Raw genomic sequence first — 26,121 nt, 5'->3', positions numbered from 1 at the left:
CCATTACACAATTCATCCATGTAACCAAATCCACTTTTACCCAAAACCACTGAAATTCAAAATAAATGAAATAAAATAAAAAAATTTTCCAAGCATAATTTTTAAGGATTAATAAATCAAATAGATGTAAATGGGATAGAAGTTGATAAATACACTTTTTTCATGGATAATCATATTTATAATATACTTACTTAAAAGATTTCCCAAGTCACTTTAGCAATATACCCCTCTAGTTTTGCTAAGTTAATGATAGATATTCATCACATTTCTAGGTTATTTCTAAGTAATATACGATACTAAAACATTAACAGGAGGTTTAAGTTTACCTGCTTTTGGCTTCTTATTACAAAGAAACAAAATATATTTAGATCTGTTAGTAAGTATGTTGTTCCAATTTTTTTAAAAAAAGTTCCATTAAGAAAGATACATTTTTATAAATTATATAATGATGTTCGTAAGTCTACAGAATGTTGGCTTACAATTGCTAAAAATTGAAGCTCTAATTAATGTAGTTAATTAAAACTACTAAAAATAAGAAAAACAGTTCTGTACATAGAGCATACAGGGATGTGTTTTTGGTGAGGAAGGTTGCAAGGAATGCATGAAGATATGGATTTTGTTTAAGGAAAATTAATTTTGTCTAGTGTAGAGTATGCTTAAATACTGTTTCAAAATGAACAAGTGGAGAAAAATTGTTATAGGCAAAACAAATGAATATAAAAAGTTGGAAAAATAAAAGACAGTAAAAGAAAATCTTATATGGTTAAACGAACTCAAGCTAAATAAATTTATTAAAGGGTTCTAATATTGAGCCTTAATATCAAAAGTACATTGAAACAAAACTGGAATTTGGGTTTCTCTTTCTTTAAAAAAAATTGAGCACTCACTCTCCTGTGATATTTCTCCCTTGCCTGTTAGATCAATTTTGTATGCCTTTTTCTCCTATTAATCTGACTATCGTAAATTCATTTTCACTAAGTCTTCAGAGGGTAAAGGAGAAATTTTCCCTCTTTGATTCTACAACTTGAAGATAAATTCTTACGTTAGTGACTCTAAAATTGCAATGAAAGCCTGGGTACTACCCTTAAGCCACAGCAGTGTATTAGAAAGCAGCTAGGTAAAGACAGGACATGTCTATTTTGTCAGGTAATATTGTTGTTCAAAATCATTGACTCTCATATTTGTAAGCACTTATAGATCCTTGCTTTTGCCTTGTAATTGGCAGTACAGCTGTGTAGATGGCATGAACTTTCCTGTCCTGTTCTTAAATTTGTCTAGTGTAATTTAAGTGAATATGACATAAGCCATTGTTGGAGCAGAAGCTTTAAATAGGATGACATGGTAATCTTGCTTCTGCTTCCTGCTGTGAGAATGGTGCTTTCCAAATAGAGGTTGCTTCTTTAGCCTGGCAGTCTAGCTGAGAAGATTGATAGAGCAGAGCACAATGGGAGCAGACCCTCAGGTGGCCTGAAGCCTACACGCAATATGAACAAGAAACATACCTTTGTTTCATATAACACTGAGATCTTGAGGTAGTTTGTTACTCCAGCAAAGCCACCAAATACACGTACTTACAGGAATGCTAATGGATGTGCATCCACCTACAGGTTTGTGGTTCTGTGGCCTTTTATTCTGACTCTGTAAAAATACACCAGTGTGTTGTATATTAATAGAAAAGTTTAATTGACGCACATTTAGTAATTTTATTTTGGTTAGTAATACTGAATAATCTCATAATAAATATAAGTAATTTGAACAGGCTGCCTTTTATTGGTTTGCACATATTATATTAAAGCCAGTGAAGCAAATTTTATGTACTAGTTCAGATTTCACAATGCCTTTCAAGAACATTCTATAAATAACTAGAAGAAATACTTTGCTAATATATTTTGAGTTGGTAAGTGGCTGTATTGGTAAAGCCTAATTTCAAGCTTTAATTTTAAATGACAGGATCTCAAATCACACCAGCTTAAGCAAATCCTAACAAATAAATATATAAATAAACAAATAAAATATGTCTGTGCGCATGTATGCATATGTGCATGTGTGTGTGTGTTACAGCAAATATTAATTAGCTTGTGTAACTGAAAAATATAGTTTGAAGCATGACTGGATCCAAGATCTCAAACAATGTCATCAGTGTCCCAGCCCCACTTCTTCCCCTTGTCTTTTTCTTCTCCTTTTTCTTATGTTTATCTTACTCTGATTTATTTCTCTCTATTTCTGAACTATGCCTCCCTTTTATGGCTCAATTCTTAGAGCTGGCGGTGAGAGTCTCATCAGAAGCCACTGAGACTATGAGATGAGGTTGTATAAAGAAAAATCAAGGTGCTATTATCAGAAGAGGGATAAATGTTAAGTGGGCAAAAAAAAGAAAAAAATCAATTGTAGGAGTAAATGCCACAAAGCACGCTCAATACACAGATGTTTGCTAAAGTGTAACAAGAATGAGAAGAGTTAAATACGGAGCATTTGTTTTGCTGAGTGGATGATGCTAATTTGGGGCCAGAGCTGAATTGTTCAGGACAACAAAGTAGAGGAAAGGAAGGCCACCTGATCCTACTGATAGTGTACAGGCTTTTCTGTATACTAAAGGAATGTTACACAACTACTTATTTAAAAATACCGTTCAAATAGGGGCCATTATCAACTTAAGAGCTTGTTAAGGGAATCTTAAAAATTCCTTTAGCACTATCTGTAGAATTTTGGTTTCTATACACATTACACGGCTTTGTTATTCAAGATTTAAGTGGGAAGAATTAAAGAGGTGTCTATCAGAAAATAGCATCATTAGGTTGAAACTTTCTCACACTTTAATTCTTTTGGTGGTACTTTGTGTGCATGACTCAGTACCTTTCCCTTTATTTAAGAAATAAAATCAAATATGTAAAAATATAGACTTTTAAAATACAGTCTCCCAGGTGTCTGTTGCAGCCTCAAGCCCCCTTTTTTTCTCCATTGTTCTCTTGTTACTTCAAAACAATTAGGTATTCACATGCAAATATATGCAAATGAAAGGGGTTTAATATAAGTGATTTTTACTACTAGTTAATTTCTACTTTTGGGTCTACTGATAAGATCCGGAAAACTGCTTTATTTGGTACCCTTACACCTTGGGGCATAAAAAAAGGATGGCGTGAAAGCCACCTAAATATCTCAAAAACACTGCCATTGTTAAGATTGTACTTCAACTTGAAAAGTGTTTTTGAATTGTTGTCTCCATTGTCTGCCTTGCACTCTCTCAGAGAGAATGTTATGTTGAAGATTACGTTATTTGTTACTGAGTAGATTAGTTATTCAGGATCCAGAATGCATCTGAAGTACTGTAATCAATACGAGAATGGTTAGGAAGGAAAGAAGTAATCATCATAAAAAGAAATGGAATTGATTGATTGATTGAACCATAGTTTCAAAGCAATCAGAAAATATTTATTAAATATTTTAAGTGGAGAGAGATGCAATGAATAAATTAAATACATATTTTTGAAGCTTCTGAGAATCACCAGATAATGTGTAAAGTGGAGGGGGTAGTTAAAATCTAGCAATTACGGTTTTTCTTGATGTGATAGGTTAAAGGTGTCTGCTATATCTTTGCTAACCTACCATTGAGGAGGTGAGTCTGTTTTCTATCTTCTTGGAGTTGAGTTTGCTTTAAAGTATTTGGTTGATCAATGAATGCAGTGAAAGTGGTCTTCTGGGACTTCTGAGGCTAGGTCAGAATGAGTCTTGCAGATTACACTCAGCTGAAAGAATACTCATTCTAGGAGCTCTACTGCTCTGCCAATGAGAAAGCCCAAGCATCCTCTGAATGGGCCTTTATGGATCACAACCAAGTTACCCTAACAAAAGACTAGGCCAAGTTCTCAGCCAACAGCCAACACCCACTTGCTAGCCATGTGAGGGAGCCATCTTAAAAATGCATCCACTAGTACTAGCCATGCCACCTCAGCTAACATCTCAGGGATCAGAAAGGAAACACCCAGCTAAGCACTTCGCCAATTCCTCTTCCATAAAAATCATGATCTAAAGAAACTGCTTTATTAGCCCACTAAGATTTGAAATAGTTTGTTACACATCAACAGGTAATGGGAACACTGGATATGGATTAAAACAAACACCCAAACAGCTGGCTTTGGGAAAGCAGTGGTATTACATGTAAAACTTCCTTTGCAAAGCTAAATACATGATCTATTCACAGACAGTTTAAACACAGGAAGTGATTACATTCAGTTTGCAATGCTAAAAAGAGCATTTAATTGGTAAGATTCCCTTCCTCACATTTTAAGTTTAGCTCTTTCAGTCTCTTTTCACCAGTGGAAGGCCTGAAGGAGAGGCAGGAGCACATTGCTGAGGATAAATATCCTGGCCAGGACTCCAATGTCCTCTGCACAACCTACAGATGCCTCAGTGACTAATCTTCATCTGCAGATAATTCAGAAACAGGGCAGATCCCTTGGATTTGAAAATGGGAACTAAAACTCATCCATCTTTTCCTGATGGCTAAACAGGCTATTATTAGCAGGGCAGATGATTTAATAGGCCAGGGATGGAAAGGCACATGTTGATAATTAAACACTCCAGAGTTCCTTTCCAAAGCAAGTGTCCTTTAACAACACGCCTCAGGTTTGTTTGCTTTAAAAGCACTTATCCTCCACTTTCATGTCTCTGGAATATGTGCAGGCATCAACCTAAACTTTTCTGATGGATTGAAATGTTGTTTGTCAAACCAATGTGCAATTGTTTGGGTGACATGTTACATGGAATTAACAGTCCTAAATCAGCTTTATAATTTTATAAATGTATAAATCTCAAAAAGAGATGAGACCAGTCTTTCAGCAAATAGAAATCAAGGTCTAATATATTGTGGTAGAGTCATATGAGAAATGTAGCTTAGTGCTGGCTCTGACTAGTGATTGTTTGACCTGGAGCAAGAGCTAGGTACTGAATGTTTGTACCCCCACCCCCACCCCCCACCCCCCCCCCACCAAAACTAATAATCCCTAATGTGATGGTATTTGAAGGTGGGACTTCTGGGAAAAATTAGATTATGAAGGCAGAGCCCTCATAATGGGATTAGTGCCCTTATAAGAAGACATAGAAGAGAGTTTGCTTGCTTTCTCTCTCTCTTACATGAGGAAACCAGGAAGAGAACCCTCACCAGACACCCAATCTCCTGGCACCCTGATCTTGGGCTTCCCAATCTCCAGCCCTGTGAGAAATAAATGTTGTTCAAGCTGCCCAGTCTATGGTATAGTTTGATCATTTGAAAGATTCTGATTCTAAAGTTCTGTCAAGAACTAGAGTTTGCTTATTCTACAAATTTCATTATCAAGTCAAATCCTTCTCTCAATGATAAATTGACTTATGGAGTGATTAATAGAGAATGTTTTTCTGCAGGCCTACACAACTATTTTCTCAGCCTTCTTTATTTAACATATTACCTAGCACTCTTTTCAAAAATACTGTTTTATGATAGTTAATATTAACTTTACTCATGACTAATTGTGCCACACACTGTGCTCAAAGTTTTCCAAGTGTAATGTGATGTATTCCTTCCAATAAATCACTGAGGTCAGACATAATCAGCTTTATTTTATAGATGAGATGATTAGATCTCTGGGAGGCTGCATATCTTGCACAAGAGTGATGGAATTCAAACTCAAATCAAGTTCTATCTGATGCCAGAATCCCTACTCTTTTGGATATTTGCCCTACAACTATTTATTTAGATGCCTACATTGAGCCTAAAGACTAACAAAAGCTTTTAAAGCAAAAATATTTTAATTATTTATATAGTTTGACCAGAAGTCATGTAAAATTGAAGGCTACAATGGTGGCAAGCTCATGGAAAAGGGCTATTCTGCTTGGGATGATATTTGTGTTGATCTCGAGACATTATTTTCCATCCTCACCTTTGAATAGGCTTCAGGGAAGAATTGAACTACAATAGTGCAGGGAAAGAAAATCAAATAGTTTTCAGAAAAAAATATTCTTCCTGCTCTTTGAGGTAAGGCTGCTTGATATTACTCTCTGTGCATTGTGGTATGTATTAGTCTATTCTCACACTACTATAGATAAATACCTGAGACGGGGTAATTTATAAAGAAAAGAGGTTTGATGGGCACATGGTTCTGCATGCCGTACAGGAAGCATGGCAGCATCTGCCTCTGGAGAGGCCTCAGGGAGCCTTTAGTCATGGTGGAAGGCAAAGTGGGAGCAGGTGTCTCACATGGCAGGAACAGGACCAAGAGAGTGGTGGTAGGGAGAGGTGTCACACACTGTTAAACAACCAGATCTCATGAGAACTCACTCACTACACAACAGCAAGGGTGGATGGTGCTAAACCATTCATAAGAACTCTGCCCCCATGATCCAATCACCTTCCACTTGGCCTAAACTTCAACATTGGGGATTACAATTTCATATGAGATTTGGTGAGGACACAGATCCAAACTACATCATGGTACTTCCAAGGAAGGGGCTTAATTATTTTAGCTAGAGTTGCCTTCTGAACATTCCTGGCTGTTTTATGTTTCTGAACTTATAAACTCAGATCCCTCTTTAACAATAGACTTCCATTGTTCTGAAAGAGTCACCACTATGACTTTAAGTTAAATGAAAGTAGAATAAATCCATATTCCTTCTTATGAAAGACGCACTGAAACCTGCCTACTTGAGTAGAGCCCAAGCTCAGGCTGAGGGAGACTTGTTGCTTCTCCAGACCCACAACCTACTATGGATTGAACATCTGCATCCCCTAACCCCAAATACATATGTTGAAATCCTTACCACCGAGGTGATGGTATTAGAAAGTGGAGCCTTTGGGAGGTGATTAGGTCATAGGTACAGAGCCTTCATGAATGGAATCAGTGCCTGTATAAAGCATGCCCAAGAGAGACCTCTCACAACTTGAACGTGTGGTATCAGGTTCAGTTACAAGGATTTGTACATACTATTTACTGTTTCACTCTGCTGGAACTTTTATTATTGCTTATCCTCCCACTCCATTTCTAATAATCCAGCAACCACAGAACTGTGGGTATTTTTGAAGAAAATGTGGCTTGTGTATGAACATATCTGAACTACTAAAACTGTGATCGTGCTGAACATTGTTTATACCCTCCTTTGAAAATAAATCTGATTTGCTGCCTTTTTTTTTTTTTTTAACATAGTTTCAATGCCAACTCTATACCTCATTTTAACTTCATGACCTCTATCAAGATCTTATCTTCAAACAAGGACACATTCTGGCTGGTTAGGATTCCAACACATATTTTCTTTTTTGGCAAGGGTCAGAGGAAATTTCATGTAATTAAATCCATTTTTTTCTTTTTTTTCCTGGGTTGTATTCACCCTCCTACAGAAGCAGAAGTGACTACAGCTCAATGGTTGGAGGGCAATGAGACAAGAGGGGAAAAACCAATTACATGTTACCAAAGTAGTTTAAGTAAAGGCAAAAAGACTAGGAGCTCATTTCCCAAAAAACTCCTGCCTTTCACAACAGAAATTTATTTCTAACAGTTCTGAAGCCTGGAAGTCTGAGATCAGGGTGTTGGTATCGTCAGTTTCTGGGGAGGGCTGTCCTCTTAGGTTCTTAGGTTGCAGACAATCCCTTTCTTGGTGTGTGCTCACATGAGCTCTTCCTTATATGAATAGAGACAGAGAGAGAGAGAACAAGCTCTCTGGTGTCTTTTATAAGGTCACTAATCTCACCATGAGAGTCCCATCCTCATGACCTTATTTAATCCTAATTACCTCCCAAAGGCCCAACCTCCAAACACCATCACACTGGGAGTTAGGGCTTTATCAAATAAATCTGGAGGTTACACATGTTCAGCCCATAACACCAAGAGATGTTCTGATTTATTTTATATAGAGTGGAGCCTGTCTATCTGAACTTTTAGAACTTCATAAGCAATTGGGACACACAGCTACTTGCTCAGATTATTTTCTTTTCCTTCCTTCCTTCCTTCCTTCCTTCCTTCCTTCCTTCCTTCTCCTCCCCCTCTTCCCTCCCTCCCTCCCTTCCTTCCTTCTTTCCTTCCTTTCTTCCCTCCTTGCTTTCAACAGGGTATCACTCTCTTACCCAGGCTGGAGTACAGTGGTGCAATCTCGGCTCACTGCAACCTCTGCCTCCTGGGTTCAAGCCTCTTCCCACCTCAGCTAATATTTTATATTTTTTGGTAGAGATGAGATTTCACTATGCTGCCTAGGCTAGTCTCCAACATCTGAGCTCAAGTGATCCACCCACCTCAGCCTCCAATGATGCTGGGATTACAAGTGTGAGCAACCGTGCCTGGTCCCAACTATTTTCATAGCTCTTTATCTCTATAGAAAAGTCTAGTAATTTTGTATTGTTGGTTAACACAAAAGACCACAGGCAAGTAGTCAGAAGCCACAGCATCTTTCTCCACCATTCCAGTTGCTTGGTGCCTGTCTTGTCACCCCTCATCTTCTGTAAGTACCTAAAGAAAAGTTACCCATCTCTGACAGCCCTTCTCTGAACCTCCTCAGAGGCAGCTACTCATTAAGCTCTTAAAAATACAAGCTGACTGGTCAAATAGAATCTTGAATTATTTACTTCAACTCTTTTGCTTCAAAAATGGTACAAATAAAGCATGAATACATGCACATTATTAATTCTCTTCTGTAATAATCTGAGGAACACATTGGAAATTTTACCGTATCTAAATTCTGTTATTCCTGTCCATGTGAAGAGACCACCAAACAGGCTTTGTGTGAGCAATAAAGCTTTTTAATCAACTAGGTGCAGGCAGACTGAGTCTGAAAAAGGAGTCAGCAAAGGGAGAGCGGGGTGGGGCAGTTTTATAGGATTTGGGTAGGTAGTGGAAAATTACAGTTAAAGAAGGTTTTCTCTTGCGGGCAGGGGCGGGGGCCACAAGGTGCTCCATGGGGAGCTCCTGAGATTCATTGTCCAGGAGAAGGAACGTCACAAGGTCAACTGATCAGTCAGGGTGGGGCATGAAGAAATCACAATGGTGGAATGTCATCAGTTAAGGCAGGAACTGGCTATTTCACTTCCTTTGTGGTTCTTCAGTTGCTTCAGGCCATCTGGATGTACACGTGCAGGTCACAGGGGATATGATGGCTTAGCTTGAGCTCAGAGGCCTGACAAATTCAGAGTTTAGGGGCTGAGAGGTTATGATGGCTTAGCTTGGGCTCAGAAGCCTGACAAATTCAGATTCTAGGGACTGAGCCTGGACTAACCAAATAATAGAAATACTGAAAGACAAACTTAGCCTCTATTTTGTAATTAGTCTTTCTATATATGTGCTTTATACTCTGGTGAATCTAAACAACTCCAATGTAACAGAGCACTTAGTAGGTCAAATCTTATTCTGGTGTTGCTGTTAGATGTACTAGAATTGAAAATGGGATCAAAAGAGATTTTCTTCCTACAGAGATAAATTATGGATAGAAGCTCAGGATAGAAGCCCCTTCAGTTTCATCCTTTGCAACTTTGTTATGTAATATTTTTAAAAACGTATTTGGAATGCCAGTATCCTGGAAAATATATTATAAATATAATAATCTGAAATTCACAGCCTCCTGTGCCCAACTCCCTGCCACCAAGTCAGAGTAAAAATCACTCACATGCTTTTAACTTCTGGAAAATAACAGTTTACTATCAGTCCATCCATTATTGGATTTTTCCACTAACACAGTGCACCCTGATTTGTTTGAAGAGATAAATTTCACCCCCAGCATTTCTTTAATAATCCTTTTTTACTTTCTTCTTATCTCTCCTCTTGCTGCTATTGTTTGATAGTGCCACTTAAACAGGTCTTTCCACAAGGTTACTCAAATTAAACGTTAGCTAGCTTTAAAAAGTAGCTACAGAAAACTATTGACGGTATCTAGCAAGATAAACATCTACTCGCTAAACTTTTGAGATTTGTTTATTTCCACCTTGATTGTCTCAGGGGAGTGTTGTTTAAAGACCACCTGACTTGCTTTCTGTTGTATACTCAGATATTAGGCCTTCTGGTGCCAACCAGACCATGTGACATTGGTAATTGGCTAGATTTAACTTCATTTTTTTGATAGCAAATTTAACATCTATATGTTTTTTGCTAAGGTTCAAGAGATGGAAATTCTAAATTTAGAGATTCATTTCTTTGAATTAATAGCAAATGTTAAAGAAACAATTTCTCCTTTTATCTATGGTTCTCTAAAACCAAAAACAATAACAAAAAACAACTTCTTAGCTAACACCTAAGTGAGAATCAGTTTATCGTAGATGGTCCTCTTATAGAAAATGCAGATAAGCTGAGAGCCCTGGATGCACAAATGGAGGGGTGCTGGATACTACAGAGAGAAGATCAAGCCTCAGAAAGAAAAGTTACAGGTCGGGGGTATCGCAGGTAAACTTCTCATATTTAATCAAGGACAAACCCTGAGTAGCAAGCCCTGTCTTACGGCAAGAATCCTCTCTTCTCTGATTTTGTGGTGAGTGGACAGAGTCTTTATGTTCAGACATGCCTCTGAGGAATTCCTGGTCTCTCCACTATTACTCATGAAATCGGGACAATATTGAAATTCATTGAGTTCAGTGTCATTATCTATGAAAAGTTCATAATAACATATAATGAATAGTGCTGTTGGGACAATCAGATGAAATAATGTTCCTAAGGTGTCTGGGTTGAGTAGAGCCTGCATACATACCAGTCCACATCCAGCACAGAAATCTCCCCTTGGCTTCCTATACCTCTTCAGTTTTTTGCTGTTCTCCTCCTTCAGCAGCACATGAAAGAGGGATCTATCATTTTGGCAGAGCATGATGAAAACTATGTTAGAGTTGCTTCAGAAGTCATAGCTCAACACTTGGCTCTACCTATTTTCTCTCCCTGTTTCTTTCCTCTACCTCCCCAAAGAAAAAAGGAAGTGTGTGGCTGGGCTTTGAAGAAACAGGACTGGTAGTTTTTAACGTCAGCACTATTAACATGAAAAAACCACTGGGAATTCCACATCCTATTTTTCTATGATATACATGTACAGATAGCCAAAGACCTGTAGAAAACACCAGAAGAAAACCAAGTGAACTTAAATTTTACTTTATTATATACTATAGTACATAATAATAATACTATATATTATTAAATATAATACTATATTATTATCCTATAGAATATAATATATAGAATAGTATGAGACCATTGCATAACATATAGAATAATATATCCCTAATGCAGATAAGCTGAGAATAATTTATTAAATATTACAGGATAGTATTATATGATAATGCTATACTATTATTTAATAGTTTATTATTAAATAGCATGCATATATATATATAGCAGGCATATATATATAGCAGGCATACATATATATATATACATATATATATACATATATATATACATATATATATACATATATATATATACATATATATATACATATATATATACATATATATATACATATATATATATACATATATATATACATATATATATACATATATATACATATATATATATATACACCTATATTACTGCATATACCTCTAGAATGCAGCATAAGGTGCTCTTTACAATTAGGTGGCAGAACATGTGGAAGACAATGAAGAAACCTTAGTGACAACCTGTGCACAGTTCATGGGAAGTCAGTTTTTATGTAATGTGGAATTCAGGTGAAATAGGTGTGTATTGGTGTGTGTGTATAAATAAGGGCAAATAGAAGGAAGAAGATAGAAGCAAGAAGAAAGCAAATTCTGAAGGCTTCAGTTGCTCAGGATCAATCAGTGTGCCTCCTGAAACCCTCCAGGTTGGATTGCCTAGATGAGAGCGAGACTATTTTCTTTTGATCTTTCAGTCACTGCCTTTGTTAAGTATAAAATAATAATATCGATCCAGGGAAGAGGATAATGGTTTCTCAGTCAAAATGTTATTTGTCATTGGAATTTATTTCCTTGTTGCTTGATTTTTACGTCACTGTCCCAGGTCTTCAATCTTCATCAGGTCCAAGGAAGTCGTTGGGACATGCATGAAAGGGACCCAGCCTGGCCAGGTGGATCTTCTGCCAAGACCCATGCTCCACCTCCCTGCCTCTCTTGCTTTCTACCCTTGATATAATAATTTTGATTTTTAGTCCCTGACAAGATTGTGAATTAGTATAATATGCCTCTGTCTCCCGAAGCTTGTCCTGGTGGTATAACATAGGAGAGAAGTGTTAGATACACAAAAGCAACACAATGTGAACAATCTTGGAGACATAGGAAGCAGTTTTGACCAAAAAAAGGAGCATATGGAGACTACTGTGGGGGAAAACTCCATTGTCATCCGCATTGAGAGGACAAGACACAGGAGAGCTTTTGCTATGTGAATTAGAGGAGCAATAACAGCAAGGAGACATCATCAGAGCGACAAGGTGGATACTAGAAGAAAAGAGAGGACCCAGCAGTCCTCTGCTGGCACACAGGAAATAAAAATATGAATTAAAATTAAAAATTCAATAGAAAGGATAAATAGCAAAATGTATCCAGCTAAAATATAGTGCAACCTAGAATATGGGGTTTGGGTGCTACAACAAGACAAAAGGAAGGAATAGAGAGAGAGAAATTTTTTTTTTTAAGTTAGGGGATGTAAAGAAGAGAACTGTAAGTTTTCACGTTTTTATGATAAGGTTTTATAAAGGAAAGAAAGGACATAAATGGAGGTGAAAATATATTTTATGAAATAAGGGGTGAGAGTTAATTAGATTAGAGGATAATGAAAGACCTCAGATTGAAAAATATTACAGTGTGCTGAAAAATTAGATAAGGAAAATCCACAATATAGACAACTTACAGTGAATGATAAGAATAAAAATGGCAATAATAATATATTAAAATTTTTCTGAAAAAAACAGATCATTTAATATTTAGCTTCCCCACAGCAATACAAGGAAAACTAAAGGGGCAATATTTTCAAAGTGTTAAACAAAATTAAACTTAAAATTTTTAATAAGATAAATTTAAAAAATAAAGCTGTTTTCAGTTCTCATGAGGTTTACCCTACACAACCCTCTTTCAGAAAATTACTGGGGGAAGTACTCACGCAAGAAGAAAAATAATTTCTAGCAGAAACACACAGACACAGAAATGCACACACATGAAATGTACATGAAATAAGTACATGAAATTAGGAATGAGTAAATAATTCTGTCAAGTTTATTGTCTAAAGAAGCAAAGACAGTACATATTGCCTAGAGAAGTGAAGATGATACATATCTGAGGCTACTGAGATATCTTCAATTACTATATGGGCATAGGGGAAGAGAGAGCTACTAATAAAGTTAAAATGATATTTTAATACACACTTATAAGTTAAACATAATTGAAGGCTAAAAATAGAGTGTATATCAAGAAGAAATCATAGAAGAGATAATCACACAATAGATTTAGCATTGAGTGACAATGCAAATGCATTTCTAAGAGGCAAATTAATAAGAATTCAGTTTAAAAAGTTGGACAAAACAAACAGAAGAAAGCCAATGAAGCAAGAGGGGAGCCAATCATGATTAGAGAATACATGAGCATGCAATCCCCAGGGGCAGAGATTTAGTCTGCTTTGTTCATTGCTAAATCTGGGTGCCCAGAACAGTGCCAAGCAAATGACAGGAGGCTCAATCAATATTTAATAAGTAAATGAATAAGTAAACCCAATAATACATAAAGAATATTAGCAAAAAATGTATTTTTAAAGGATTCATATGGTAAAGATATCTCTGGCAAGATACATATAACAAAATAAAAGAGAATATAAAATCAACATGATACAGAAAAAAGTAATGAATATGTGTACACAAGGGGCTTTAAAATAATACAAATTTTCTTATAGCAGCTATACAGTAATACATTTGAATATATTTGAATCTAGAAAGAAGAGAGACAATTGTATAAAAATATTAAAGGCCAAAATTGGAGCAAGAAGAGTAAAAACCCTGAATAGACCAATAATCATTAGAGAAATTGAAATGGTAATTTCAGGCTTTCCTCAAATGATGCCTCAAGTCCAAATAGCTTCATAGCTGAGTTCTTTCATACTTTCAAGGGATAGATGGTTCCTAACTTATAAAAGACTTTTTAGAAAACTAAAAAAAAAGGTTTTAGAAAACTAAAGTTTTGAGGAGGCTAATATATATTGAATAAAGAAAATGCAAAATAAGACATTTATAGATTCATGTTATCTATCACCACATATAAGACTAATCATATAACTATATTTTGTAGTTTATAGTGTGTATTTTATGTTTTAAATTTAAAAATAAATTGTATTGTATATATTTAAGGCATACTATGGGGCACACATAGGTAGTAAAATGGTTACTATAGTGAAGCAAATTAACACATCCATCATCTCAAATGTTTACCCCACCCCCTTGTTTTTTGTTGTCAAGAGCAGCTAAAAGCTACCCATTTTGCAAAAATTCCAAATACTGTACAACATTATTACCTGTAGCCCTCATGTTGTACATTAGGTCTCTAGGCTTATTCATCTTACATATCTACTATTTTGTATCCTCTGATTTATATCTTTTCATTGTTGTAGTCTCTATGTTTGTATATTTGACTCTTTAAAAAATGATTCCACAAAGATCTGTGATCATATAGTATTTTTCTTTTTGTGTCTGGCTTAATTCACTTAGCATAATGTCCTCCAAGTTCATCCAGGTTTTAGCAAATGATAGGATTTCCTTTTCTAAAGCTGAATAATATTCAATTGTATGTGTGTATGTTATAGTTTTTGATTTATCTGCCAAATAATTATTGTAATCCATATAACTGTTTTAATTGCTTCAAAAGATTCATTTACTAAATTTCAATGTTAATTTTTGGTATAAACTCAGAAAATCAGTGGTAGAATGAAACTTCCCTAACTTAATAAAGATCATATAATTAAAACCTACAACAATTTCATATTTAATAAAAAAATTTCAACCACATTGCTTCAGGTTTGTGAATCAGATAATGATGGCTTTTATAATCACTCTTGTTTAACATAGTACTGAATTTCTTGACTAATGCTGCAAGAAAAAAGAAGAAATAAGAAATGTAAAGATTAGAAGAGGACAAATACAATTTAGGATTCGAGTAAGATGGTCATCTATATAGGAAATCCAGCATACTCCCAAGACGAAATATTAGACTTAGTTGAATAATTAGGCTATTTGATATAAAATCAATTTATAAAAATCAAGTGTCCCTTTACCAACAATAATTATCTAGAAAATCGTATAAAACATATAACATTCAAATAGCAATAAAAGTATATCTAAAGTTTCCAAAAAAAAATCTGACAAAGATTGCAAAAACACTTTTACAACAGAAATGTTAAGCTTCATTAATTGACCTAAAAGCAAATTGAAAACAAATAGAAAGCAATATGTTCCTGGATTATTCAACTTAATTTACAAAGAGGCCAATAGTTTCCAGATTTCATCAATAAACTCAATGTAATCTTAATAAAAATCTTAACATTTTGACAAAATTGAAACTTTTATTCCAAAACATAAGGAAAGATGAAAGTGCTATAGATAATACTTTTTAAAAGAAAAGTAATGTGAGCATTTCCTCTGGGTATATTGCAAATTCATTGTAAAAAGAAACAGAAAATAAAACCATGAAAAATCTGATACCAAAACAAAAGAAATAAATGGGCTTAATAATAGGAAAAAGTAAATTAATAAAATAATACTCACTTGCTTAAAGTAATACTCATTTGCATATTGTAATTTAATTTAAATCACAGAGGAAGGAAAACTGGCTAAATTTATAGAAGAAAAAAGCTTAATTCTTACCTTACACCATAAAAGAAAGTGCCACTCCATGGATTAAAGATTTAAATGTGGAAGATAAATCTACATAACTCAAAAAAAAAATAAAAAATTGGAGAAAATCTTTATCACCTAGGAGTAATGAAGAACTTCTTAAATAAGATGGCAAAAGGAAAAACATAAAAGTAAAAATTGGTAATTGTGAATATTTAAAAATTAAGAATATCTATTTAATGAAGGAAATCATTAATAAAGTTTATCATGGAAAATAGATAATACTAGTAGATATATTTTTTCCAGTGTACCATAAAAAAATTACTTGCAAAAACAAAAGCCAACATAAAACTCAATATAAAAGGAATTCCTAAAAGTAAATAAAAATGAAGGGGGTAAGAGGTCTCTTAAAAAATCATTAAAAGCTGTGAATAAGGAATTAAAAGAAATTACAATGAACAAATAACTATTATTAATAATAATACTAACATCTTTACTATTATTATTAAGACTTCTGTTCTGGAGAAGTAGAACACAACTTCAACAGCGTGTGGCCTTGAGAATGGAGTACAGGTGGGAGTTGAGATGAAAGAAGAGTCATCAGAGATATGTGTACCCTTCTCAGCCTCTGTGTATTTGAAGCTTCAGACATCTCCATGGAGCTGTAACTGGATAATAGGAAAACGGCACATGATAATGAATAACCAAGAAGATGGCCCTTGTGGCCATCTGTGAGACAGTTTCTGGGGCTTTTTAAGAAAATGTTGGTGACGAACAACATTTTTTTTTAAGAAAAAGTTTAGAAGTATCGCAATAACCAGTGGGAGAACAACCAGATGAATGTCATCTGGGAGCTGTTATAAAACCACCTTTTCATACCTTGGGACTAGCTTGGGAAATCAGAGCCTAAAGGATGAAATATCAGAGCCTAGACGCTGGTTCTATAAAGAGAAGTAGATCATGGAGGCTGCCATCTGAGGACAGAAAACCTTTACTGTCACTCTAATTAAAATAAAAATTATTACTATTCTTCCAAGTGAGCTTAAATCAGAATACTGAGCAAACAGCTTCATCATGAATAGCTAGAAATATTAATGCTTGATGGTGATGACAGTGAGGAAACATGGGCAAACAAGCAGAGGGCTCTGAGACTTGATGTTACCAAGGAAGTAAAGGAAATTGCCAGTTTAGGAATTAAATTAAATTAATTATTTCCTGACACTTTGTTAGTAGATATTTTATTCTGATTTAACATGGCTAATGTTCAGAAGCCTGATATCTCAGAATTGACAAAGACCTTCAATTCCGTTCAGCCCACTCATCATTGATAATGTTTATATGTATTTAACCAGATTATATGTCATCACATAGAATGTAAATTTACTCAATTGCTAGCTATTTGTTTTTGTAGAAATTTACAAGCTGAGATAAACAATTCATATGGAAATGTGAGGGATTCAGAATAGCCAAAACAATTTTGAAAATAACAGGTTAGGAGATTTTCAATTTCCAATTTCAAAACTGACTACAAATCTATCAAGTCAAGATAATGTGGTACTAGTATATAGATAAACATAAAGATCAATGGAATAGAAAAACAATTGAGAATCCAGAAATAAATCCATGCATTGGGTTGGATGATTTTTGAAAAAAGCACCAAGGTAATTAAATGGGGGAAGAATAGTGTTTTCAACAAACAGTGTGAAGCGATTGGATGTCTACATACAAAAGAATGAAGTTTAACACCTACCTTACACCATATACAAAAATAAACTCAAAATGGATCATTGACCTAAATGTAAAAGCTTAAAACTCATAGAAGAAAATATTACACTAACTTCATAACTTTGGGTTGGACAGTGATTCCTAAAATACAACACCAAAAGCATGAGTGATTAAAGAATAAATAAATTGTAAACATTTGTGCTGCGAATGATACCATAATGAAAGTGAAAAGCAAACCCACTAAGTGAGAGAAAAATATTTGCAATCATATATCTGATAAAGGACTTTTGTTCATTATATATAAAGAGTTCTTACAATTCAACAATAAAAAGCCTAATTTAAAAATTGGCAAAATACTTGAATATATGGCTGAGCGTGGTGGCTCATGCCTGTAATCTCAGCACTTTGGGAGGCCAAGGCGGGTGGATCATGAGGTCAGGAGATCGAGACCATCCTGGCTAACATGGTGAAACCCCGTCTCTACTAAAAATACAAAAAATTAGCTGGGCGTGGTGGCGGGCACCTGTAGTCCCAGCTACTCGGGAGGCTGGGGCAGGAGAATGGTGTGAACCTGGGAGGCGGAGCTTGCAGTGAGCTGAGATAGCGCTGCTGCACTCCAGCCTGGGCAACAGAGCAAGACTGCGTCTCAAAAAAAAAAAAAAAATTGAATATATATTTCTCCAAAATAGTTATACAAATAGATAATAATCACATGAAAATATACTCAACATCATTACTTATTAGAGCGATGCAAATCAAAGCCATAACGGCATACCACTTCACACATCCAAGGATGGCTCCAGAAAAAGTTATATCTATTAGGACTTTTAGTTGTTATCAATAATGAGGCAATAGTAAGTGCTGACAAGAATATGAAGAAATTGGAACCTTCATACAATGTGGGTGAGAGTGTAAAATGGTTACTTTGGAAAATATTTTGGCAGTTTTTCAAAAAGTTAAATACAGAGTTACCACATAATCCAGCAATTTCACTTACAGTATACACTGAAGAAAAGGGAAAACATGTGCAGATAACACTTGTACATGAATACTTACAGCAGCATTTTTACAACTGCCAAAAAGTGGAAAAAATCCAAATATCCATCACTTGATGAATGAATATATGAAATGTAGTCATTCCACATGATGGAACATTACTCAACAGCAGGAAGGAATGAAGTACAGATACATGCCACAGTTTGGATAAACCTTGAAAATACTATGCTAAGTGAAAGAGGAAGCATCCACTAATGCTACACATTATTTAACTTTGTACATATAAAGTGTCCAGAACTGCAAATCTTTTGATCCAGATAGTAGATGAATGATTGTCGACACCTAGAGTTGAAGGTGGGGAATGGGGAATAATTGTTAATGAGTGTGAGGTTTTGTTTGGAGTGATGAAACTGTTCTAAAATTATATTGCAGTGATGGTTTCACAACTCTGTGATTACACAAAAATCCGAGAATTGTGTACTTTAAATGGGTGAGTTTTATGGTACACAAATTATCTCAATAAAGCTGTTAAAAAAGCAAGTCATCATTTTATCCTGCCTCTACTGTTTGGGATCAGATTTGGTCATTTAATATAATATTTTCTATCCTTCCCAGTAAATACCAATTGCAAATGTGATATGCATGTCATCGGTATCATCATCCTAATCATTGATACATACTGTAAGTTAAAATAAAGTTAATGGCAAAGTTATTTTGTATGCTATTAATATCCTTCCTCTATGGTATTCATGATTGCTTTTTGTCCATGTTCATTCCAATAGGTAAATTGTGCATCTACTTACTTGTCAGCACCTATTATAAGGCAGGCATTGTATTGGATGATGAGTATCCATCTAAGAGAAGGTTTAATGCCCAATCCCTGCCCTTAAAGGGAAGGTAGCCTGTTACATGAGCCAGACAAATAGATAAATCCTGGAAAAGTTGTATCTGTTAGGATTTTTTAGTTGTTATCAATAGAAATCAACTCTCATTAACTTAATTCAAAAAGAAACTTAAATGTAAACTATGGAGTTTCTCACAGTACTGAAGGAAATTTGGAGTAACTAAGGCTTCCAAATGGACAAGAGCCAGAGTAGCTTCATGATAAAAGGCAGGAACCAATCAGTGTTGTTTTTGTCAGGCTGCCAGTGCTGGTAGTAATCAGCCCTAACCATTCTCCATCCTGGTGTCTTTTTACTCAAGATCTCAATTTTCAAGAGAGTAAGCTCAATTGGCCTAGCTTTATCTCAACCCACCACTTGGCCAGAAGGAAGCAGGACACTCTGGATGGCAAACCACCTAAGAATGCACATCACAGAGAAAGAAAATCAGAAAAAGAGGGCATGAATTCTGAGCAGAAAAAAAAAAATAAAAACAGAAAATTGCCACTAAAATAGCTCTATGTCGGAAAAATTTAGAAGTACATAGCGTTAACACTGGAATAACCCCGAAGGGTTTAGGATGTCTTCCTGTTGGAAGTGATGCTTTAACTGAAATATGAAAATAAATATCAGTATGAAGTAGGGAGAAGGGAGTGGAGTTGGAAAGTCACGAGGAATTTTAGCCCAATATTACCTCAGTAATATGAGTCAAGGCATAGAGGCTTGAAAACTATAATTCATTAAAGAAATGGGAAATTAGTTAGTCACACCAAGTCAACAGGAGACTTTTGGATATGGGATTTGAATATGGCTAAAGAAGTGGGCACTGGCAACCCTATAAACATCTTTCATGCCTTTACTGTAACAAATTCTGAACTTTGGAATTCAGGAGAATCATCTGAGGATCCTTAAGCAGTAGGTGATATGATGAGATCTGCAATTCAGAAAGTCTGGCTATTGCGAAGAGTGGTTTGAGGGCTGGACAAGAGAGGCAGACTACTGAGGAGGTTATTTTTAAAAGTCCAGTGGAAGCTTGAAAAGAAATATGTCAGGGAGATGCAATGAGGATTCAAGAGAGAGGCTCTATATGAAAGCTGTTACGGAATGAAAAAGCCCAGGGCTGGATGAGTAATTGGATATTAATTGGAGAGAGAGTTTGAGAGAGACAGGAAGGAGTCAAGAATCTCACCTGGATTTCTAGTCTGGCTGAGTTCTCTAATTTCTTAGGAAGACTTTTTGCTGTTATGTTTACTATAGTAGCTCCTGATTCTTAGTTTGTGCCTGTCCTGTCTTTCAGATGACAGGATGGAGACAACACGTCCCTCAGGCTTATCTCTGGGCACTCATGTTCTAGGAATCCCGATTCTGATCCTATTGTGTTTGTTTTGGAGCCTCTGGAGTTTAGAAGTGAAATCCTAAGCAGTCTCATTTCCTCTGTCACCACAAGGCTTTGTTGTAAAGGCTTCACTGCCTTAGTGCCTGAGGTCAATTTAAAAGTGGCTGCAGTTTGGTCATTCGTGCAACCCTGAATCACTCTTTTCAAAGACAAGATGGAACACTCTCAGGGCAATGCCAGCAAGGCTTATTACTTTAGAAAGTGCATTCTGTCCTGAATGCACTGAAAACGTAGTATAACTTTGGTGCTCTGCCAGTGTGATGCAATTCAAACTCACACTCCAAATGGTAACTTCTCTCTTGCATTATGGATTCACTGATCCAGGCGCGCAAGTTAAACTTTCTGATTAATTCAGATGACCTTTTATCAAATGGAATCACCAGGTTAGAAGGGACACTAAGGGGTCATTTACTCTGACCCACCTGTGTCCCTGGCAAGACTCCACATAAATTCATGGAGGAGGTTAAGTGCTTAGGCTTTTCTTTTCTTTTTGTTCTTTTCTTTTCTTCTTTCCCTTCCCTTCCATTTTTTTTTTTTTTTTTTGAGATGGGGTCTCACTCTGTCACCCAGGCTGGAGTGCAGTGGCACGATCTCAGCTCACTACAACCTCCACCTCCTGGGTTAAAGTGATTCTCCTGCCTCAGTCTCCTGAGTAGCTGGGATTACAGGTGTGCACTACCAAACCTGGCTAATTTTTTAAAATTTATTTTTAGTAGAGATGAAGTTTCACCATGTTGGCCAGGCTGGTCTTAACTCCTGGCCTCAGGTGATCCACCCACCTCAGCCTCCCAAAGTGCTGGGACTACAGGCATGAGTCACAGTGCCTGGCTTCAAAGAGCCTTCTGCTTATTGGAGCAGTCCCTAAAGGTGCCTAGTGTGAATCTTGCTTAGCCAGGAAGGTCTTCTAAGGATAAAGTATAGTTCGCTCCCTTGTACAAGTCACTTTCTTCTTGTTCTGGACTCATTAGAAGTAAGGGAATCTGTTTCTTGTCACTCACACACTTCTTCATATACTTGAGAATTATTATTAATTCCTTATTCAGCTTTCTTTTCCTCTAGGCTAAATAAACTCTGTTCCTTTAGCCTTTCCCCAGAGGGAATATTAGTCAAACCTTTAATCATTTTAGTTGCTATCTTCTGGACTGTCTCCAAATTTTTCACAGCACACAATATTTGGAAGAGCTGAAAGGGAATGAAGTAGGGTAAAAATCGCTTTAATTCAGATGCTGACAATTTGAAATCTGTGATAATTCAGATGGAGATTTTCTTAACAAACACTTCCTTCATGGATTGTGCAAGTCCGAGGCAAACCAAATCAGGAGCACGTGGAGTCTTAGGAAATATTCAAAATGCTCATGAGAGCTAGCCTTTTCCCAAATGTATCAGTGGTGTACTTTCCCAAAGAGCCACTCGTAGGCCACATGCAGGCACTGTTGTTATCCGGTCCTTTCAGCAAACTCCCAAAAGACCTACACTAAGTCACAGTGCAAGATTAGAATGAGCTGTTGTTATTGTGACCGTGTAGTCTCTCCCCAATGAGTGTGCTCATTGGGCAAATAGCTCAGTCTGATATTGTTCCAAAACATGGGGCTGTAAGTCACCATGATTTCTGTATGTGTTCTAAAGTTACACAATTATATTTCAATTTGGTTTTGGGGCTTTTCTCCAGATCAGAGCAAATACTCTTTCATGAATCTCCATGATAGTTTTTTACTTCTGTGTGCAGAGATTGAGATCGTCCATGTTTAATTTCAAAATGTGTTCACTTTCCAAGTCCAAATTATTCATTCATTTATGTATTGAATAAACTTTTAATACATATCCACTTTGTTCCTAGTACTATATTTTCAAAAAAGAGTAAGATGTCCCCTATCCTCAAGGCTTCTTAGCTTGGAGTTGAGTATTATAATACAGTATCATTGAGAGCACAGTGCATGTTTTCCAGGGAGGCCAAGGAAAGCTTCATACCAGAGGGGACTTCTAGAGAGGTGACCATATCACAAAGGGAAACAGGACTTTTGCAGGTAGACAGGATGGAGAAAAGAGTATATACAGTACCACGGAAGTCTGGGTACCTCATTATATGGAAACAATTTAATTATATTTCACTTATGCCTGCTATAATGACTGAATATTTTTGCTATGAAAATTCTAAACAAGTCTCGCACCCATTTGTATAAAAATCTTAATGATTTTAAGAAGACAAAATAAGAGTTCCACTATTGAGACACTGAATATTGTAGATAAGGAGATATAAAACTATTTTTGTTATTGGTGATGATGGGTAGTGATATGGTCTACCTGTGTTCCCAACTGAATCTTCCCTTGAATTGTAATAATCTCCACATGTCAAGGGTAGGGCCAGGTGGAGATAACTGAATCATGGGGCAATTTCCCCCATACTGTTCTGGTGGTAGTAAGTGTCACAGTATCTGATGGTTTTATAAAGGGGAGTTCCCCTGCACAAGCTCTCTTGCCTTGCCTGCCACCATGTAAGACATGACTTTGCTCCTCTTTTGCCTTCTGTCATGAGTGTGAGGCCTCCCCAACCACGTGGAAATGTGAGTCAATTAAACCTCTTTCTTTTATAAATTTCTGGGTATGTCTTTATTAGAAGCATAAGAATAGACTATTATAGATAAATTGGTAATGATGGGCAGATTGGAGGATATATCACAAATATACAGCAACAATGTATTTCCTGATTGCTAAGATTTAATTCCCAGTACTAGGTAGGGCTAGAAAAACACAGGCTTCACAAAATAGAGATAAGCTCTTTTCTCTAGGTATATTGAGAAATATCAAATTTCCTTCCAGTTAGGGAGTTCCTAAGATCACCCAGAAGCAGCTAATTCATAGGGACCCAGCTCTTCACAGCAGTTCAGGGAACTTCTGTAAGTTCAGACAGTTCAGGGAACCTGACAGGCCAGAAGTATTTCTCTAGTGAAAGCTCTTCAAAAGAAATCATGAAAAGTATGGACTAAATGTTCCAAGTGGATTTATAATCTGCCTCTGTCCAGAGTAAGCTTTATTTTCCATGAGTTTTGGCAGGAGGATCTTTATCATCAACATAGCTCCTAATCTAAAGGAGTGCATTATCACTCTCTGCTCATGTGAAAATCAGGAGAGAGAGAGTCTCAGGACAAGAAAAAGAGCCACGGCCGTGATATTTGGATTCTAATTCTGTCCCTTATTAACTGAATGATCTTGAACCAGCGACATAACCTGTCTGTGTAATGTGTGGATAGCAATCGTATGTACTTCATAGGGTCACTGTGAGTTTTAAATGAGTTAACATATGTAACATGTTTAAGTCAGGGTTGTAACACAGTTGATGCTAGATGCGTATTTCCTGTTATAGGATGGGTTTCTACCCAATGCCTAAGGGTAAATGACTCATGGCAGGTTTCCCTCATTCTTTCAATGGGTACCACATACCATGTACTATGTGCAAGAGGTTAGACCAGTGCTTCTCAAACCTTCATGTGCCTGTTTTTCACCTGGGGGCCTTTTTCTAAAGCAGATACTGATTCAATAAGTGTGGGATAGAGCACCAAGATTCTTTAGTTCTTAAAGTTCCCAGATGATGCTAACACTACTGACCAGTGGACTAGACTTTGTGTAGAATTAGCATACATACTTGAATCATGGATCTATTAGTCCATTTGGGTGGGTCTAAAAAAACACAGGCTTAAGTGCTGCTTCCATGTGTAGACATCTGGGTTTGATTACAATGTCAAATTTCTTCATTTCTCTAAGTACTGTCTCAGTTACAACCTGTGTAATGTATTTGTACCCTACTGCTTGTGATTTATAACTTGTGGCCCTCTCATCAGTTACTCTTTAAATTCTTACACTAACTCCTTAATTAAATTCTTACACTAACTCCTTAATTAAGATACAGTCAGAATACATCCTCTGAACAATTCACAGCCCTGACAAAACCTGGTGCTTAGGGACAAGTTAAATCGATAAAGATTTCCTTCTAGCATTGGTTCTCAAACTTTACCATTTATTGGAATGACCTGGAAGACTTTTTCAGTCATAAACTGCAGGACTCCATCTCAGGAGGTTCTGATTCAGAAAGTCCAGTTTAAAGGCCAACAATTTACATTTCTAACAAGAGCCAAGGTGACGCTAATGCTGCTGGTTTGAAAACCATACTTGGAGAATCAAATGCAGTAATGAGGTCTGCGTGTCTGTGAAGAGGAACTGACTGTTTGGACAAGGGTGGCCAATCATACTTGATACCATCAGGTTCAGAAATAGCACAAATGCAATACACATGTAACCAAGAGATTAAGGGAGTATAGAGGAGGACAAATCCTATTTCATCAAAACTCACAGCAGCTGAAACCAGCTCACAGCATCCAAAGCCCTTATTTACTGTCAGCAGAGAGGGCCGCATGAAATTGAGGAAAATGATTATGTATAAAGGCCAATCCTGGTTTCTTTGTATTTCAAAATCAAATAATAATGAAGCCCAGACAATTTACAAATTTTTCACTGAAATGCACCATAAAAGCATCCTAATTAGCACATCATCATGCATCAAATGTTAACATTCACCTCTACCTCCTTCTGAAATCTTTTTCTGATGGCTTGAGGCAGAGGTAAATGTTTCCTCCCCTGGGTTGTGTAGTGTCCATACTACACTGGTAGTAGTTATAATTTTATGTTACCATTTACAGGATAACCATTCAAGTTTTTAGACTTGAAACTCATAGAGGATGATGAACGTGTCTTTTATTTCTGTGTTTTCAGTGTCTCTCACAGTGCATCTAACATATATTTTAGTATTGCATGTCTGCCTTCAGAAATAATCATAAAAATTGCACTGCATTCAATACACCTGTTTCTGTTACAAAGTCCAGTGTTAAATATGTATAATAATTGGTAGAAGAAGGAAGTTGGCATTATGTCATTGTTAATACAGATATTATATCTATAGGAGAATAGTATTTTCCCACCTGAAATAACTTCAATAACACGTTCAATTCATGTATGATGCAAAATTAATGTTTTTGAAAACTTCCTGGTAAAGATCTCAAAGCTACATTATGAGAAGCATGATTTATAAATAAGATATATTTAGACAATGGAATATTATATAACAGTGAAAAGCAAATTAAATACAACTAAAATTGATCCTCACTATGTATGGATTATGTCGTTGCGAAGTTGCCTACTTGCTAAAATTTATTTGTAACTTCAAAATCACATGGTCATTTGTGATAACGCACACAATGGTGAAAACATGTGAGTTGTGACATACACATTCCCAGCTGGGGTCAAACAAGGAGATGCTCTGACTTTTTGCTTCAGCTCTCAGGCTTTAAAAAAGTGACC

The sequence above is a fragment of the Gorilla gorilla genome, chromosome 3 (assembly GCF_029281585.2).
Source record: "Gorilla gorilla gorilla isolate KB3781 chromosome 3, NHGRI_mGorGor1-v2.1_pri, whole genome shotgun sequence".
NCBI lineage: Eukaryota > Metazoa > Chordata > Mammalia > Primates > Hominidae > Gorilla > Gorilla gorilla.
This window is presented reverse-complemented; position numbering follows the sequence as displayed.